This window comes from Rana temporaria, chromosome 6 (assembly GCF_905171775.1).
Source record: "Rana temporaria chromosome 6, aRanTem1.1, whole genome shotgun sequence".
Lineage (NCBI taxonomy): Eukaryota > Metazoa > Chordata > Amphibia > Anura > Ranidae > Rana > Rana temporaria.
This window is the reverse complement of record NC_053494.1, coordinates 167625383-167642907: the sequence shown is the minus strand read 5'-3', so window position 1 is coordinate 167642907 and position 17525 is coordinate 167625383. Positions and strand designations below refer to the sequence as shown.

The 17525-nt window shown below is 48.3% G+C and overlaps 1 protein-coding gene across 2 annotated transcripts in view; it reads right to left on the bottom strand.

Annotated features, from left to right (window-relative positions):
• The window catches only part of TLK1 (tousled like kinase 1), a 351587-nt gene extending 345442 nt beyond the window's left edge, over positions 1-6145 (bottom strand). For both annotated transcript variants that reach the window (XM_040357767.1, XM_040357768.1), the window contains exon 1: positions 5872-6145. The gene's annotated coding sequence lies outside the window, so the exon portion shown is untranslated. The remainder of the gene's footprint in view (positions 1-5871) is intronic.
• Between the last annotated feature and the right edge of the window lie 11380 nt (positions 6146-17525).

The following is a 17525-nucleotide window of genomic DNA, read 5'->3' as shown; positions in this document are numbered from 1 at the left end:
ACAGATGATCAGTTAAAGTCCGACTAGGAAGTATGGGGAGAGGTTAGTCTACGCTTACCTCTCCCCGTTCTTTAGCTCTGTGACCCGTTCGCGGGACACTGGCGGTGATCGGGTCCCGCGGTCACGGAGTACGCCAATATGCGCAGCCGTGCCATTCTGCCGACGTACGGCGGCCGGCAAGCAAGTTACACCATCCAACAATTAAAACAGAGACCCTGCAGAACAAAATGCGACTAGCTATGTTTTTTATTTCATGATATTTGCTCAGCTATTTATCAAAAACACAGTTAAAAAAAAAAAAAAAATCAGCGTTACACCCAATTTTTTTGTAAAATGTTGGGCTTGTACTAAACAAGTCGAGCATTAAGGTGTTACTAAACCCACAACAGTAAAAAAAAAAAAAAAAAAATATCAGTCTGTATATGCAGTAAATACTGTCTTCTCTGATCCTCCCTTTCTTCCACAGCCCCAAATCCATATCATGATAGTACAGAGCCTCGGGGCACATGCTCAGTTTGGTGTGTATTGCTAGTGTTGTGTTTTTTTTTTTTAGGACAGTGACTGTGATTAGCACAGTGCCAATCAGCAATGTCCAGACAGAGTCAGGGGTCATGCAGCCTCATGATGGTCAGAGGAGAAAGAAAACTCCTCCTACAAGCTATAACCAGTGCTTGGCTGGATACTGATAGAAGTCACATGACTGCTATAAATTGCTGATGAGAAAAGGTATTTAGCAGTTTATATTTACTAAAATTGCATTTCCATGTTCTGTGTACTGTAGGAGACCAGATATAGTGAATGAAGGGTCCTGGGTTTAGGAACACTTTAAAATTGTGCACACATTTGAAAAAAAATATATAAAAATCACAAACAACTATAAACTTTGGTACCCAATTCAAGGCCGATGACTGCCACCTCTGTCACATTAGGGGGAGGGCTGTGTCTGTGCAGCCACTCCGTCCTAATAGACTTCAATGGTCTGCCTGCACACAGCACCTGGAGCCTAGGGATGCCGAAGAAAGAAAATATTTCATTCACTTTGTACGAGTCCCAGTGCCTGTGTGAACAAAGTCCATTTTCAATGAAAGCATTAAACTACATTACCCTTGAGAGTCCTGATCACCCTGTTCCATCTGACAATGCTAGGCATGGAAGCAGATCCGTCCTAGTGTGGTCAGTTCTGCCTTCTGCCTGGGAGCTGCATATAGTCCCTGTAACGGTCACCACCGTCTACGACCTTCCATCAACCCACGACAGCTTATCTGACACTCCAACCATCCATCAGACATCCCATTTCCCAGAATGACGAGACTTGCTCTGTTACTGGTTTCAAAATATATGAACACCTTTAATGGTTAGCTCTCAAGTTTATATACAGTTTTCAAGTCATGTTTCAGTGATCACAGGAACAATCAAACTCTCCACCCACCCATCACACCCTGGGGGGCTTCAATACACCTTCAGATGGCTAATTGCTAAACATTCCAGACTTCTCAACATGACCTAATCACTGCACCTGAGAAGTCACATTCCTTCATTAACAGAATTCAAACAAAACACCATCACACAATGAATTCCCCTCAATCCACATCTGTAGACAGACGGTCTGTCTCCGACAGAAAGGTATTCACACCTGAGCATCAATAGGCTTTACACAGTGTTATCACACAATGAAAGGCCTTTCAAGAGCCAGCCTCATTTAACATGTCAACAGTCTACACAGAGAGATGAATCATAGAATAAACCAACACTTTGCAATATCTCCTGCAATATGAGCTATCAGTAATGTCCCCTGTCCTGTAATTTAGGATATAATTTCTCAGTCACCCTATGGCCCTATCGGACATAAGGTGACCCTAGACATAAGACTCCTTGGTGACGCCGAGTACCCCTCATCCTTCCAAAGTCTCTGTTTGTCACGGGTCATTCCGTTACAGTCCTGTAGTTGGACTGCTGCTATCACAAGACCGAAAAAAAAAAAAAAAAGGCAATTACATTGTCTTCATCAAAAAGGTTTGCTTTAACCCAGTATTCTAAAACTTCAGTTAAAAAAAAAAAAGTTATTATACATTGTTCTAACAGGTTTCACATATCCTTTTAAAATTCACACACACTGAAGTTCACCCCACTTGCAGTTCACCCAGAGGTTAAAATATATATTTTACACACACTGTATATAGCATTGGCAGAAAGCATGCTTTACAGCTGCCCAATCATGTTTACAGTGCTCATACAAGTCCCCCCCAGCCACTGTTCCTGGGCTCTCCCTTTCCCTTGGGGGGCCTGAGAACCGCTGCAAGCAGTCTGGTTGGCTGCACACAGAGGAGATGGAGGCACATACGTTCCCTGATCTCCTCTGTAATGAATGAAGCTGGAAGTGACAAGGATGTCATCACTTCTGGTTTCAGTGCTGCGTTTCCCTGGCCAGTACAGCCAGGGAGGTATCTGATCAAACTGATGTGCTTGATGTTCTGAAGGGCAGGGAAGACATCAGGGGTCTAATAGTCCCCTAATCTCTCCATAAAGAGGATCGGTCACTGTCACAACAGGCTTCTTTACCTCTTGTGATAAAGTTAAATGAAAAAAAAAAAAAGTGTAAAAAAGATGCAAAATAAATAAACATAATACATAAAAAATAAAAAAGTTAAGAGCACTCCCATTCCCAAATGCAAATGTGAATGCAGATCAGCCAGTGATCACACCACTCATGGAACGTATTGATTGATACCAAATAAGCATGTGTGAGAGCAAAAATTCTACTGCCGAGCTCATGTTTAACAGGATTATGCCTAAAGGCTTTGAAAAGCATTGCCTGTGGACAATTTTAGGTAAAGCAGTTTGTCACAATTTCACAGGTGTGTGTAATTTTAAATCTTAACATGTTTGGCATCTTTTGCATTTTACCAAAAATGGGGTAATATGCTGTTTGTGTGCAAAAAATAAGTGTTAAATAAGTAAATTAAATTATAGGCAAAAGTTTTTTTTGGATAGAGTGAGGGATGGTCATAACCCCTGCCAGTTTTTTTATGGCATCTGCGTTGTGGAGATTTCCCCTTCACTTCCTGTCCTATAGCCGAAACAGGAAGTGAGAGAAGCCATCCCAGTGTGTCACCGGGGTCACAGAATTAGTGTGCCCACTGGCAAGAATTTCCTGTTCTGGGGTCAACCTAAAATGTAGAATTTTCTTTGACTTTCACTGATAATGGTAAAACAGGTCAAATAGAGAGAGAGGGTGAATCTCCATATTGGGGACACAGACAGCCACAACAAAAACTGACAGCTGTTCTAATCCATCTCCAAAAACCCTTTTGCCTTTCGCTGCACTTTGTATTTTTCCTGAAAATTTGTGTTTGATAAAACAGATGTGCAAATATCCAATGACATAAAAAAAATCAACAGCCACCATTTTATTCTCCAGGACCTCTGCTTTCAGAAAATATATCATGTTTGAGGGCTTGAAGCTATTTTATAGCAAAAAAAAATCCTGATTCTAACATGTATGTGAGAACTGTCAGAATTACCCCAGTAGGCAAGAGGTTACCAAGCGTTTGTGTTGTACTTTTAGCTTTTTTTACCCCCCAGAGTTACAGTTACACATGTACATGTGCGTTCCGATTTTTACGCACAAACGTATCACATTCAAAAATACTAAATTGTTCTTCCAAATAAGCGGAGCTTCTCCTTTTTGGTGGAGCTCCGCTATAAGGCCCCTTTCACATTGGACCGGGAGCCGCGGTGGCGGTATATCGCCGCTAAAAATAGTGGCGCTATACCGCCGGGATGGCCACTGTAATAGGCCGCTAGCGGTATTAGCCCCCGCTAACGGGCGGTATTGCCGCGGTTTCCCATTGTTTTAAATGGGAAGGAGCGGCGAAGGAGTAGTATACATGCCGCTCCTCTCACCGCTCCAAAGATGCTGCTGACAGGAGATTTTTTTGTCTCCCGCCAGCGCATAGCCTCAGTGTGAAAGCCCTCCGGCTTTCACATTGAGGTAGCTGGGCAGGAGTTTTTCAGGCGGTATAGCAGCGCTATTTTTAGCGCTGTACCGCCTGAAAAACTCCTCAGTGTGAAAGGGGTCTTAGAATAGTTTTATCTTTGTGGAGTTCACCTCTAATGACACATAATGATACAATATAGTGTAGAGTTACAATGTATAGAGCCCAGACCAGTGTCTGAGTAGAGAGGACCCCTCCTCTGCGTGTGAGCAGAGTTGGGCCAAACCTCCCCACCCCAGTTTGGCTCACGCCAGAACACTCGAACTCCCCAAAAGTTCGCACCTGGACCCCATTGAAGTCTATGGGACCCAAATTTGAAAAATCTAAAGTCCCCATTTTGAAGGCTTATATGCAAGTTATTGGCTATAAAACGTGTATGGGGGCCTGGGTACTGCCCTGGTGGACTCATAACAATACAACTTTTTTTTTAAAGATGTTTTTTTTTTAGGATCAGCGATTTAACAATGCTTAAAGTGAAAATAAAATGAAAAATTATTTAAATATAGTGCCTGGGGCATCCCCATAGTCTGCCTGTAAAGTGGCGCATCTGTAGCATGTATAGAACATGCTGCAGCAAAACTGACATTTTTAAAGGAAAAAAAACAAACATGAGCAGGGGGCTTAATTCGAATCTGAAAGTCCCCTTTAACAGCACCCTCCCTATGTGAATTAATATGGGGTATTTCACCAATTATACTCATTCACTAAAAAAAAAAAAAAAAAAGTGAAAAATACAGACATTTTTGGACAATCCATCGTCAATACTCATACTCATTCAGGGGGGCTTCCATATTACGATAGGCCCCCCGCTCACTGCCCAGGGTTGTGGGGAAGAGGCCCTTGTCCCCATCAACATGGGGACAACCAGCTATTTACTGTGCCCTGAACTGGGCGAAGCGTTGCCCAATCAGGGCTTGCAATGCGCAAACATCCTGCCAAGCGCCCCACAAATTCTGGTGTTTGCCAAACAGACAATGTTCGGGCCGAACTTTTGCTCCACTTGAACTGATCGCCCAACTCTACCTATGATTGGAGGGGAACCCCTCCAGTGACTATGAATAGTAGCGGGGACCCCCTGCAGGGTGTCTGTGAAGAAGGGGGCCCCCTGCAGGGTCTATGAGTAGAAGGGCCCCCCTGCAGAGTGTCTGTGGAGAACAAGGGGGCCCCCCTGCAGAGTGTCTGTGGAGAACAAGGGGGCCCCCCTGCAGAGTGCATGTGGAGAACAAGGGGGCCCCCCTGCAGAGTGCATGTGGAGAACAAGGGGGCCCCCCTGCAGAGTGCATGTGGAGAACAAGGGGGCCCCCCTGCAGAGTGTCTGTGGAGAACAAGGGGGCCCCCCTGCAGAGTGTCTGTGGAGAACAAGGGGGCCCCCCTGCAGAGTGTCTGTGGAGAACAAGGGGGCCCCCCTGCAGAGTGTCTGTGGAGAACAAGGGGCCCCCCTGCAGGGTGTCTGTGGAGAACAAGGGGGCCCCCCTGCAGAGTGTCTGTGGAGAACAAGGGGGCCCCCCTGCAGAGTGTCTGTGGAGAACAAGGGGCCCCCCTGCAGAGTGTCTGTGGAGAACAAGGGGCCCCCCTGCAGGGTGTCTGTGGAGAACAAGGGGCCCCCCTGCAGGGTGTCTGTGGAGAAGTAGGGGGCCCCCCTGCAGAGTGTCTGTGGAGAACAAGGGGGCCCCCCTGCAGAGTGTCTGTGGAGAACAAGGGGGCCCCCTGCAGAGTGTCTGTGGAGAACAAGGGGGCCCCCCTGCAGAGTGTCTGTGGGGAACAAGGGGGCCCCCCTGCAGAGTGTCTGTGAAGAACAAGGGGCCCCCTCCATCCTCAGGCGCTCTATAGAAAGTTGTGCGCCCCCCGGTAATGTCAGGCACAGTACAGTACTCACTGTGTGTAGTGTCTGGGCCCCGCCCCTCAGCCTCGCACTCGCCGCCCAGCTCAGGCTTCCATGCACGTTGCTCCGGCTGCTTGTGTTGCCCGGATGGGTGCCGCACCTGACGGCGGGTGTGCGGAGAGGATCCGTCCGGGGTGCCGAGGAGAGGCGCTGCGTGGGAATGGGAGGTAGCCGGGGCTCCGCTCAGTGGTGCTCTCCGGGAAGATGTGACATAGTACCCCGCACTTCAACTCTTCTCCTCCGCTCAGCTCTGGGAGGACCTGACTCCCCGGTCATGTGACCTTTATTCTGACGGCAGGAGAGGAGCACGCCGACATACACTGAGCTCATCAGTGACTGGCATGGAAGCCCCATCGTACAGGTGTACGGGGGAGGAGGAGGAGGGGCGGCCATGCAGCACGTGTGCTGTGTACAGGGGTCCAGGTGTGACCCCCACACAAGGGGACTACCTACAGTCTTATGTCAGTGGTAGGTTGTCACTACCAGGATTGTATAATGCCCAGTCTGTACCCCGGACCTCTCATAATTGACGGGTCATCTATTCTCTATGTAATGCAACCGATGGGGCAGAGCTATGTAGATGGAGGAGAGAGCCAGGTGGATGGAGGAGAGGGGGCAGAGTTAGGTGGATAGAGGTGAGAAGGGGGACAGAGCCAGAGAGGGGGAGACAGAGCCAGGAGGATGGAGGAGAGAGGGATTGACAGCCAGGTGGCGGGGGGGGGGGGGGCAGAGCCGGGTGGATGGAGGAGAGGGGCGTTGACAGAGCTGGGTGGATGGAGGAGAGGGGCGTTGACAGAGCCGGGTGGATGGAAAAAGGAAGAGACAGAGCCAGGTGGATAGAGGTGAGAAGGTAGAGAGCCAGGTGGGGCGAAGGAGAGAGGGAGACAGCCAGGTGGGATGAAGGAAAGAGGGGGGATAGAGCCAGATGGATGGAGGAGAGAGGGTGGCAGGGCCAGGTGGATGGAGGAGAGAGAGGGGGCAGAGCCAGGTGGATGGAGGAGAGAGGGGGGGACAGAGCCAGGTGGGATGGGGCAGAGTAAGGGGGGGACAGATCCAGGTGGAGGGGAGAGCCAGGTGGATGGAGGAGATAGGCGTGGACAGAGTTAGGTGGATGGAGGAGAAAGGCGGGGACAGAGTTAGGTGGATGGGGGAGAGAGGGGACACAGAGTTTGGTGGATGGAGGAGAGAAGTGGGGACAGAGTTAGGTGGATGGAGGAGAGAGGTGGGGACAGAGTTAGGTGGATAGAGGAGGGAGGTGGGGACAGAGTTAGGTGGATAGAGGAGGGAGGTGGGGACAGAGTTAGGTTAATGGAGGAGAGAGGTGTGGACAGAGTTAGGTTAATGGAGGAGAGAAGTGTGGACAGAGTTAGGTGGATGGAGGAGAGAGGGGGGACAGAGGTAGGTGGATGGAGGAGAGAGGGGGGACAGTTAGGTGGATGGGGGAGAGAGGTGGGGACAGAGTTAGGTGGATGGAGGAGAGAGGTGGGGACAGAGTTAGGTGGATGGCGGAGAGAGGTGGGGACAGAGTTAGGTGGATGGAGGAGAGAGGTGGGGACAGAGTTAGGTGGATAGAGGAGGGAGGTGGGGACAGAGTTAGGTTAATGGAGGAGAGAGGTGGGACAGAGTTAGGTGGATGGAGGAGAGAGGTGTGCACAGAGTTAGGTGGATGGAGGAGAGAGGGGGGACAGTTAGGTGGATGGGGGAGAGAGGTGGGGACAGAGTTAGGTGGATGGAGGAGAGAGGTGGGGACAGAGTTAGGTGGATGGAGGAGAGAGGTGGGGACAGAGTTAGGTGGATGGAGGAGAGAGGTGGGGACAGAGTTAGGTGGATGGAGGAGAGAGGGGGGACAGTTAGGTGGATGGGGGAGAGAGGTGGGGACAGAGTTAGGTGGATGGAGGAGAGAGGTGGGGACAGAGTTAGGTGGATAGAGGAGGGAGGTGGGGACAGAGTTAGGTTAATGGAGGAGAGAGGTGGGACAGAGTTAGGTGGATGGAGGAGAGAGGTGTGGACAGAGTTAGGTGGATGGAGGAGAGAGGGGGGACAGTTAGGTGGATGGGGGAGAGAGGTGGGGACAGAGTTAGGTGGATGGAGGAGAGAGGTGGGGACAGAGTTAGGTGGATGGAGGAGAGAGGTGGGGACAGAGTTAGGTGGATGGAGGAGAGAGGTGGGGACAGAGTTAGGTGGATGGAGGAGAGAGGTGGGGACAGAGTTAGGTGGATGGAGGAGAGAGGTGGGGACAATTAGGTGGACGGAGGAGAGAGGTGGGGATAGAGTTAGGTGGATGGAGGAGGGGGGGCAGAGTTAGGTGGATGGAGGACAGAGCCAGGTGATTGGAGGAGAGGGGGCAAAGCTGGGTTTTATCCCTCCTGTAGGGGATAACAGACACCAACAGATGACTATTCCCCACACCTGACTTACACCCGAATACCTTTGGGGGAGGAGGAGGAGGGGCGGCCATGCAGCACGTGTGCTGTGTACAGGGGTCCAGGTGTGACCCCCACACAAGGGGACTACCTACAGTCTTATGTCAGTGGTAGGTTGTCACTACCAGGATTGTATAATGCCCAGTCTGTACCCCGGACCTCTCATAATTGACGGGTCATCTATTCTCTATGTAATGCAACCGATGGGGCAGAGCTATGTAGATGGAGGAGAGAGCCAGGTGGATGGAGGAGAGGGGGCAGAGTTAGGTGGATAGAGGTGAGAAGGGGGACAGAGCCAGAGAGGGGGAGACAGAGCCAGGAGGATGGAGGAGAGAGGGATTGACAGCCAGGTGGCGGGGGGGGGGGGGCAGAGCCGGGTGGATGGAGGAGAGGGGCGTTGACAGAGCTGGGTGGATGGAGGAGAGGGGCGTTGACAGAGCCGGGTGGATGGAAAAAGGAAGAGACAGAGCCAGGTGGATAGAGGTGAGAAGGTAGAGAGCCAGGTGGGGCGAAGGAGAGAGGGAGACAGCCAGGTGGGATGAAGGAAAGAGGGGGGATAGAGCCAGATGGATGGAGGAGAGAGGGTGGCAGGGCCAGGTGGATGGAGGAGAGAGAGGGGGCAGAGCCAGGTGGATGGAGGAGAGAGGGGGGGACAGAGCCAGGTGGGATGGGGCAGAGTAAGGGGGGGACAGATCCAGGTGGAGGGGAGAGCCAGGTGGATGGAGGAGATAGGCGTGGACAGAGTTAGGTGGATGGAGGAGAAAGGCGGGGACAGAGTTAGGTGGATGGGGGAGAGAGGGGACACAGAGTTTGGTGGATGGAGGAGAGAAGTGGGGACAGAGTTAGGTGGATGGAGGAGAGAGGTGGGGACAGAGTTAGGTGGATAGAGGAGGGAGGTGGGGACAGAGTTAGGTGGATAGAGGAGGGAGGTGGGGACAGAGTTAGGTTAATGGAGGAGAGAGGTGTGGACAGAGTTAGGTTAATGGAGGAGAGAAGTGTGGACAGAGTTAGGTGGATGGAGGAGAGAGGGGGGACAGAGGTAGGTGGATGGAGGAGAGAGGGGGGACAGTTAGGTGGATGGGGGAGAGAGGTGGGGACAGAGTTAGGTGGATGGAGGAGAGAGGTGGGGACAGAGTTAGGTGGATGGCGGAGAGAGGTGGGGACAGAGTTAGGTGGATGGAGGAGAGAGGTGGGGACAGAGTTAGGTGGATAGAGGAGGGAGGTGGGGACAGAGTTAGGTTAATGGAGGAGAGAGGTGGGACAGAGTTAGGTGGATGGAGGAGAGAGGTGTGCACAGAGTTAGGTGGATGGAGGAGAGAGGGGGGACAGTTAGGTGGATGGGGGAGAGAGGTGGGGACAGAGTTAGGTGGATGGAGGAGAGAGGTGGGGACAGAGTTAGGTGGATGGAGGAGAGAGGTGGGGACAGAGTTAGGTGGATGGAGGAGAGAGGTGGGGACAGAGTTAGGTGGATGGAGGAGAGAGGGGGGACAGTTAGGTGGATGGGGGAGAGAGGTGGGGACAGAGTTAGGTGGATGGAGGAGAGAGGTGGGGACAGAGTTAGGTGGATAGAGGAGGGAGGTGGGGACAGAGTTAGGTTAATGGAGGAGAGAGGTGGGACAGAGTTAGGTGGATGGAGGAGAGAGGTGTGGACAGAGTTAGGTGGATGGAGGAGAGAGGGGGGACAGTTAGGTGGATGGGGGAGAGAGGTGGGGACAGAGTTAGGTGGATGGAGGAGAGAGGTGGGGACAGAGTTAGGTGGATGGAGGAGAGAGGTGGGGACAGAGTTAGGTGGATGGAGGAGAGAGGTGGGGACAGAGTTAGGTGGATGGAGGAGAGAGGTGGGGACAGAGTTAGGTGGATGGAGGAGAGAGGTGGGGACAATTAGGTGGACGGAGGAGAGAGGTGGGGATAGAGTTAGGTGGATGGAGGAGGGGGGGCAGAGTTAGGTGGATGGAGGACAGAGCCAGGTGATTGGAGGAGAGGGGGCAAAGCTGGGTTTTATCCCTCCTGTAGGGGATAACAGACACCAACAGATGACTATTCCCCACACCTGACTTACACCCGAATACCTTTGGTGTGATGTATACTTTATGGGGCTGTTCACACTCTTCAGTTCTGTGTGTTGGGTTTACCTCCGTTTTTAATGCAAAACCAAAGATACAGAGAATTGTAATTCTGCAGGAAGGTTGTTGAAGAGGAGACTATGCTGTGACTATAAACTTACATACCTGCTACAGTTTTCTTTAGAATATACACTGATCTGCACATGCACAGCTCGGTACACTTTTGGCTAGGGGTGCAACAGATCAAAAAACTCACGGATCAGATCGATCCTCGGATCTGATCATTTTTCGGATCAGCAAAAAAAAAAAAGACTAATCTTGTTACACCCACCGGAGTTTTAGATTTAACAGTTATTTTTAACACAAAACGGAGCTTATATGCTTAAATACAGTATATGTAAATCTGACGGACTGTTTACATGTTAAATTTTAAAAGCCGCAGCAAACCTGCTGACCTTGCATGCTTGCTAATGTGACAGAACACCTCTGATTTTCACGTTTAACTAAATGTGAAAATCAGAGGTGTTCTGTCACATTAGCAACCATGTAAGGTTTGCTGCGGCTTTTAAAATGTAACATGTAAACAGTCCGTTGGATTTCCAAATACTGTATTTAAGCATATAAGATCCGTTTTGTGTTGAAAATAACTGTGAAATGTAAAACTCTGTTGGGTGTAACAAGATGTCCGCTTGCCACCTTCTCACTATCATTACTGTGCAGGAGTGTGGGGTGGAGCAAGATGGCGGCAACAAAATATCACTTCCTGACGAGACAGCCGCCACTGGGTGTACCAAGATGGTCACCGCTCCGGAGCTAGGCCGAAGCCAGGGACTTTCCTGTGGCCCGAGGCTGCGGAGCGCTCCGCGGATCGCATGGTGTGCCGATCAGGACAGGGTGACCCGTTCAGATCGGTGACGACCTGTTGCACCACTACTTTTGGCACAGTGCCAGTATGAATGAACCCTTGCACGGGAGTAACATCATCCCACACTGGCCAATCAAAATGCTCAAAGAGCCAGCACTCAGAAGATGCTAGCAAAGGACCTCAGACGTTGTACCATTGCTGGGGATTGTTTGCCGTATAGTTTCTGTATGCACCCCATTAGCGCCCCCAGAGCTGTAACTGAGCTGTCACATGCTGATGATCAGGCACCGATAGGATAGGTTTCCAATGATGTAAGCATTGTGCAGCAGAATCGGGAGCCCCTCCTACTGGCCCCGGGCATGAGAGCCCATTTAAAGTGCTACAGGCAGTGTAATGCTTGAGAAACCCATGAGAAATATTAGCCCAAAAATATTTTTTTTATTTACAGCTCACGGTGATATAAGTGTAATCAGCAATATTAAATAAAAGTGTAAAAAAAAAAAAGTTTGCTATCCCAAACAGTACATTGGTGTTCATCAGAAAATCGAATTATTTTAGCAACAATACCACTGGACCTGGTTGACATCTGCCCTATAATCTGCATGTAGCCTTTTTTTGTAAAAAATAAAAAACCCAGCAGTGATTAAATACCACCCGAAGAAAATTTTTAAAAATCGTGACCCGGTCCGAAGCTCCGTGACTACGCCCGCGGGACCCGCAGCCCCGATCGCCGCCGTTGTCCCACGATCGGTCACCGGAGCTGAATGAACGGGGAGAAGTGTGTGTAAACACACCTTCCCCGTTCTTCATTGTGGCAGTGATCGTCTCTTCCCTGATATAGGGAAAGACGATCACTGATGTCACACGTCTAGCCCCGCCCCCCTACAGTTAGAAACACATATGAGGTCACACTTAACCCCATACAGTGCCCCCTAGTGGTTAACTCCTAAACTGCAATTGTCATTTTCACAGTAAACTGCATTTTTATAGGACTTTTTGCTGTGAAAATGACAATGGTCCCAAAAATGTGTCAAAATTGTCCGATGTGTCCGCCATAATGTCGCAGTCACTTAAAAAATTGATGATCGCCACCATTAGTAGTAAAAAAAATAATTATTAATAAAAATGCAATAAAACTATGCCCTATTTTGTAAACGCTATAAATATTGCGCAAACCAATCGATAAACGCTTATTGCGATTTTTTTTTACCAAAAATAGGTAGAAGAATACGTATCGGCCTAAACTGAGGAAAAAAATATTTTTTTTATATCTTTTTTGGGGATATTTATCAAAAAGTAAAATATATTGAATTTTTTTCAAAATTTTCACTCTATTTTTGTTTATAGCGCAAAAAAAAAATGTGATCAAATACCACCAAAAGAAAGCTCTATTTGTGGGAAAAAAAGGACGCCAATTTTGTTTGGGAGCCACGTCGCACGACAGCGCAATTGTCAGTTAAAGCGACGCAGTGCCGAATCGCAAAAAAAGGAGCAAGTTCCTTAACCTGCATAATGGTCCGGGTCTTAAGTGGTTAAATGGGTATGTAAATATATATTTGAAATCAAATCTTTATTGTTTTTTGGCAATAACATGGTGTGGGCAGATTTCTGCTAGTCACAGGCTGTGTCACGTCCCTCTAGCCTGTGCCTTTGAATAAAAGGGAGGTGAAGCCTCCATTAATCCAGATGTAATATCCTGCCCCCATTGTGTTTAGCTGGTTAGTGGGTATGGAGGAGTAAAGTGGGCTGTCATTTATCACTGAATACATCCTCACGTGTGACTTTATAGTCACATGGGCTGTTCAGATGTGATAGGGAGGGAATGCTCAGCATAGAAACCCACTTAAAACTGAGCATGTGCAGAGTTGCCAAAAGAGCTGCAAAATCCCTAGCTGAATCAGGGACATGAATCGAAGGCTAGATGCCTGCCTGTCGCAGCCCTGCCCACCAGGAACCTATATGGAGTAAGTGCTCGATGACCGACCACGAGACCTCTGGGGGGTGTTGCAAGTGACCCAAGCGGGAGCTGGGGGTGCCACTGGCCGACCGGGGGGTTGGTTGTTTGCCGCCCCCCCACAAAAAAAAACACCAGCCGCCACGGTTACATACAAGGATTAGGGATGAAGTGTACACTATAGTAACCAATAACAAGCCTAGAGCACCTCTGATGCATACTGTACCTCCCAACTTTTTGCGATGGGAACGAGGGACAAAAGTATGTAAGCATAGGACACAAAAATTATTGGTTAAATTCACAAGTGCTTTTTTACCACTACTATTCCCTTAGGCTGGGTTCACACTGGTACGACACGACAGTTGTCCTACTTTGGATCCGACTTTGCCCTGCAACTTGAAGTCTGACATCCTTCCGACTTCAGTGACCAGGGATCCGACTTCTATCCCGACAACACCAGTCACTGTGTCTGGTATTAATCTTAAAGGGGAACTCCACGCCAAATTTTAAAAAAAAAACGGCATGGTTTCCGGCGTAGGGGTTTCCCTTAAAGTACATACCAGAAGGCCTTGGTATGCTCTTCGAGGGGGAACCCATGCCATTTTTTTTTTCATTTGGTGTGGAGTTCCCCCTCAAGATTCATACTAGACACAGTGCCTGGTGTTGTTGGGGATAGAAGTGGGTTTCCTGTTCATTGAAGTCGGACTTCAAGTCACAGGGCAAATTCAGGTCCAAAGTAGGACGACTGTCGTGTCGTACCAGTGTGAACCCAGCCTCATACTGGCTTCTGGAATTTACAAATGCAGCAGTTGGATGGAAGGTTTAGCACTGGGAAACACTTTTTGAAAGATAAAAAGGGCATTTTGACCCCTTTCACGCTGGAGCGTATTGCAGGCGCTATAGCGTTAAAAATAGCGCCTGCAATCCGCCATAAAACACTTGTCACATTCACTCCAGTGTGAAAGCCCGAGGGCTTTCACACTGGAGTGTTGTGCTAGCAGGACAGTAAAAAAAAGTCCTGCTAGCCGCATCTTTGGAGCGGTGTGTTTACCGCACTTCCACCGCTGCTGCCCATTGAAATCAATGGGACAGCACGGCTATACTGCCCGCGATGCGCTGCTTCATCGGTTTTAACACTTTCTCGGCTGCTAGCGGGGGGTAAAACCACCCCGCTAGTGGCCGAAATGCGCCGTAAATCCGCCCATACCGTCAGCAGAAAAAATTGCAGAGTTTTACCGCCGACGCTATGGGGGGGCTCAGTGTGAAAGGGGTCTTTATATACAACTATATAGATCATACCAAAATGAGGAGGAAAAAGTGACAGACTTGGTTGCGCAAACCAGGGACAGTCCCTCGAAATCAGGGACAGTTGGGAGCTATACTGATGTGTTTCAGGAATCTGAGGCCCAGATTCACAAACAAGATACGACGGCGTATCTCCAGATACGCCGTCGTATCTCTGAGTTGCGCCGTCGTATCTATGCGCCTGATTCTTAGAATCAGTTACGCATAGATTTCCCTTAGATCCGACTGGTGTAAGTCTCTTACGCCGTTGGATCGTAACTGCATATTTACGCTGGCCGCTAGGGGCGTGTACGCTGATTTACGCTTAGAAATATGTAAATCAGCTATATACGCGAATTCACGAACGTACGCCCGGCCGACGCAGTACAGATACGCCGTTTACGTTTGGCTTTTCCCGGCGTAAAGTTACCCCTGCTATATGAGGCGTACCAATGTTAAGTATGGCCGTCGTTCCCGCGACGAAATTTGAAAATTTTATGTTGTTTGCGTAAGTCGTCCGTGAATGGGGCTGGACGTAATTTATGTTCACGTCGAAACCAATACGTCCTTGCGGCGTATTTGGAGCAATGCACACTGGGATATGTCCACGGACGGCGCGTGCGGCGTTCGTGAAAAACGTCAATCACGTCGGGTCACATAACATTAACATAAAACACGCCCCCCTGTCCCACATTTGAATTAGGCGGGCTTACGCCGGCCTATTTACGCTACGCCGCCGCAACTTACGGAGCAAGTGCTTTGAGAATACATGACTTGCCCGTCTAAGTTGCGGAGGCGTAACGTAAATAGGATACGTTACGCCCGCGCAACAATACGCCGCTGTACGAGAATCTGGCCCTGAATTCTGATTGCTATTGGACTTCATCATCATCATCATCACTCTGCATTACATTTCTATTGTATCTTTTTGCAAAAATGTGATGGAAGGTTGATGATTAATAAAAGGTACATACAAAACGTAATGTTCAAGAACTATTTAAAAAATAAACAATTCCTCCTATTATCTCACTCTTTTATTTGCAAAATATTATTATAAAGACATAATTGCTCTCTGTGTCTCAGCGTGGGACGTGTCACATTGAATACTTTCCCTATTTAAATATATTACAGCAAAGCCAAATTCCCAGGTAAACATTCTGATCTATAGACTGTGATGTCTGTGTGCAGGCCTGAAATCCCATCACCCCAAGGAACAAGAGATTTCCCCAGTGTAGCTATTACAGCTCTCTGATCTGACTGGAGGAGGTGAAGTCTCGGAGGACAGCGCACAGGAAGGAGGAGAAGGAGCTCCACACTGACTATAACAAATAAGACTCGTCTCTCTATTAGCTTTTTGCTGTTTAATCTCCTGTATGTGTATTTTTAATTTAAGTCAGCAAAGCTAGATGTTTTCTCCTATCCAAATCCATTATTATTTATGCATAGACTGTGGGTACATTTTTTTCAGATATGTAAAGGGGAAGTGAGGTCTTTTCTATTGTTTTTTTTTTTTAGGTTTACACGTGAAAGAGATGATTTCCAGGCATATTTAAAAGACACAAATTATAGCAATTATGCATTAGGGAGCCCATCTACTTTTAATGGGCTGTCAACCCACGAAAAATGTGTGCTGCAAAGCATGCATGTTCGTAGATGCATTGCATTAGGCATCCTATTTATGTTTATTCCACAAAAATTAGGTCCTGCTCAATAAAAAAAAAAAAGAGCTTGACCCATTTTAGCAACCTTTTCTCTTTTTGTTCCTCCCCCTCCATCTCAAAAGTTTCACTAAAAAGCCTCATACACACAATCGGATTTTCCGCAGACAAAGCGTAGGACTTTTGTCCGAAGGGCGTTGGCCAGGAATTTGTCTTGCATACAAACCGCACACAATTGTTGGCCAAAAAAACATGAAACTACGTGTTTATTAGCTCTTTAACGCCACCCTTACTATGTTCCAATAGTAATTTTTTTTACGGCTTTCTGTCTTTTAGCTGTATAGCAAGAGGGCCCCCCTGTTGTATCTACGGATCTATGCTCAAGTTTAGGCCCCCCCCGCCATTATGAGTTTACCTTCTTTAAATACTTAAAGCGGAGGTTCTGCGGCCGATTTTTTTTTTTTTTTTTGTGCATTCAATGTGGGTTTACATCACAAGTTAGTACTCACTTGTTTGGCGAATAAGACCATCCCCAGTCCGTTTTCGTTTAAAAGATTAACTTTTAAAAATCTATTTAGGGATTTCCCATTTTACTTGTGGGCATTGTGAAGCCCACAAGCACTGACTTCCTGGAAGCGGTGAATGCACGCCTCCCGGCATTCCCCGCTCCTTCTCGTGCATGAGCAGTGTTGACGGCAAGCGCCGTCAACACTTCCTGGTTGCCATCACAACGAGTGGTGTCATAGAAAGTATACGCCCCATTGTGATGGCATTCAAAACTCACAGCTCAGAACCGGGACAGAGCATCATGGCGATTACAGCTACGCCCCCGTCACTTGACCGGGTCCCAGTGCGGTTAGCTCCCAGAGAACACTGCGGCGCTGGGGAGTGGGATTCATTACAATTACAAAAGATATTTACATATAAAAAAAAAAAACGGCCGATTTTATATCATACATGTCCACTGATGCTGTCTAGACAGTGTTGGGTTTTGGGTGAACCTCTGCTTTAAAGTTTTTTTAAAACTTTCTTTAGAAATTAGTCTGGTTCCTTATTTGGGGAGTATATGTTTACTAATGTACATTCCATATTAAACAAGGTCCCTTTTACAAAGAGAAATCTCCCCTCTGGGTCTGCCAGTTGCTCTCTTACTGTAAAAACCGTGGTCTTATCAAAACCTATGGCCACCCCCCTCGAGTGGCTAGATGTTGAGTCTCCATAGAACCACATGGGAAACTAATGTGAAGCCAGTCTACACCCTGAAGCGTGAGCAATATGCGTCTCTTGGAGACAGACTACATTCGCCCCCCTTTGTTTACTTTATACCTTTTGCTTGGGGTATTCTTACATTATAAGTAATTACAATTATTGTGGCCATGGTTCATCCTAGGGAGCACCTGG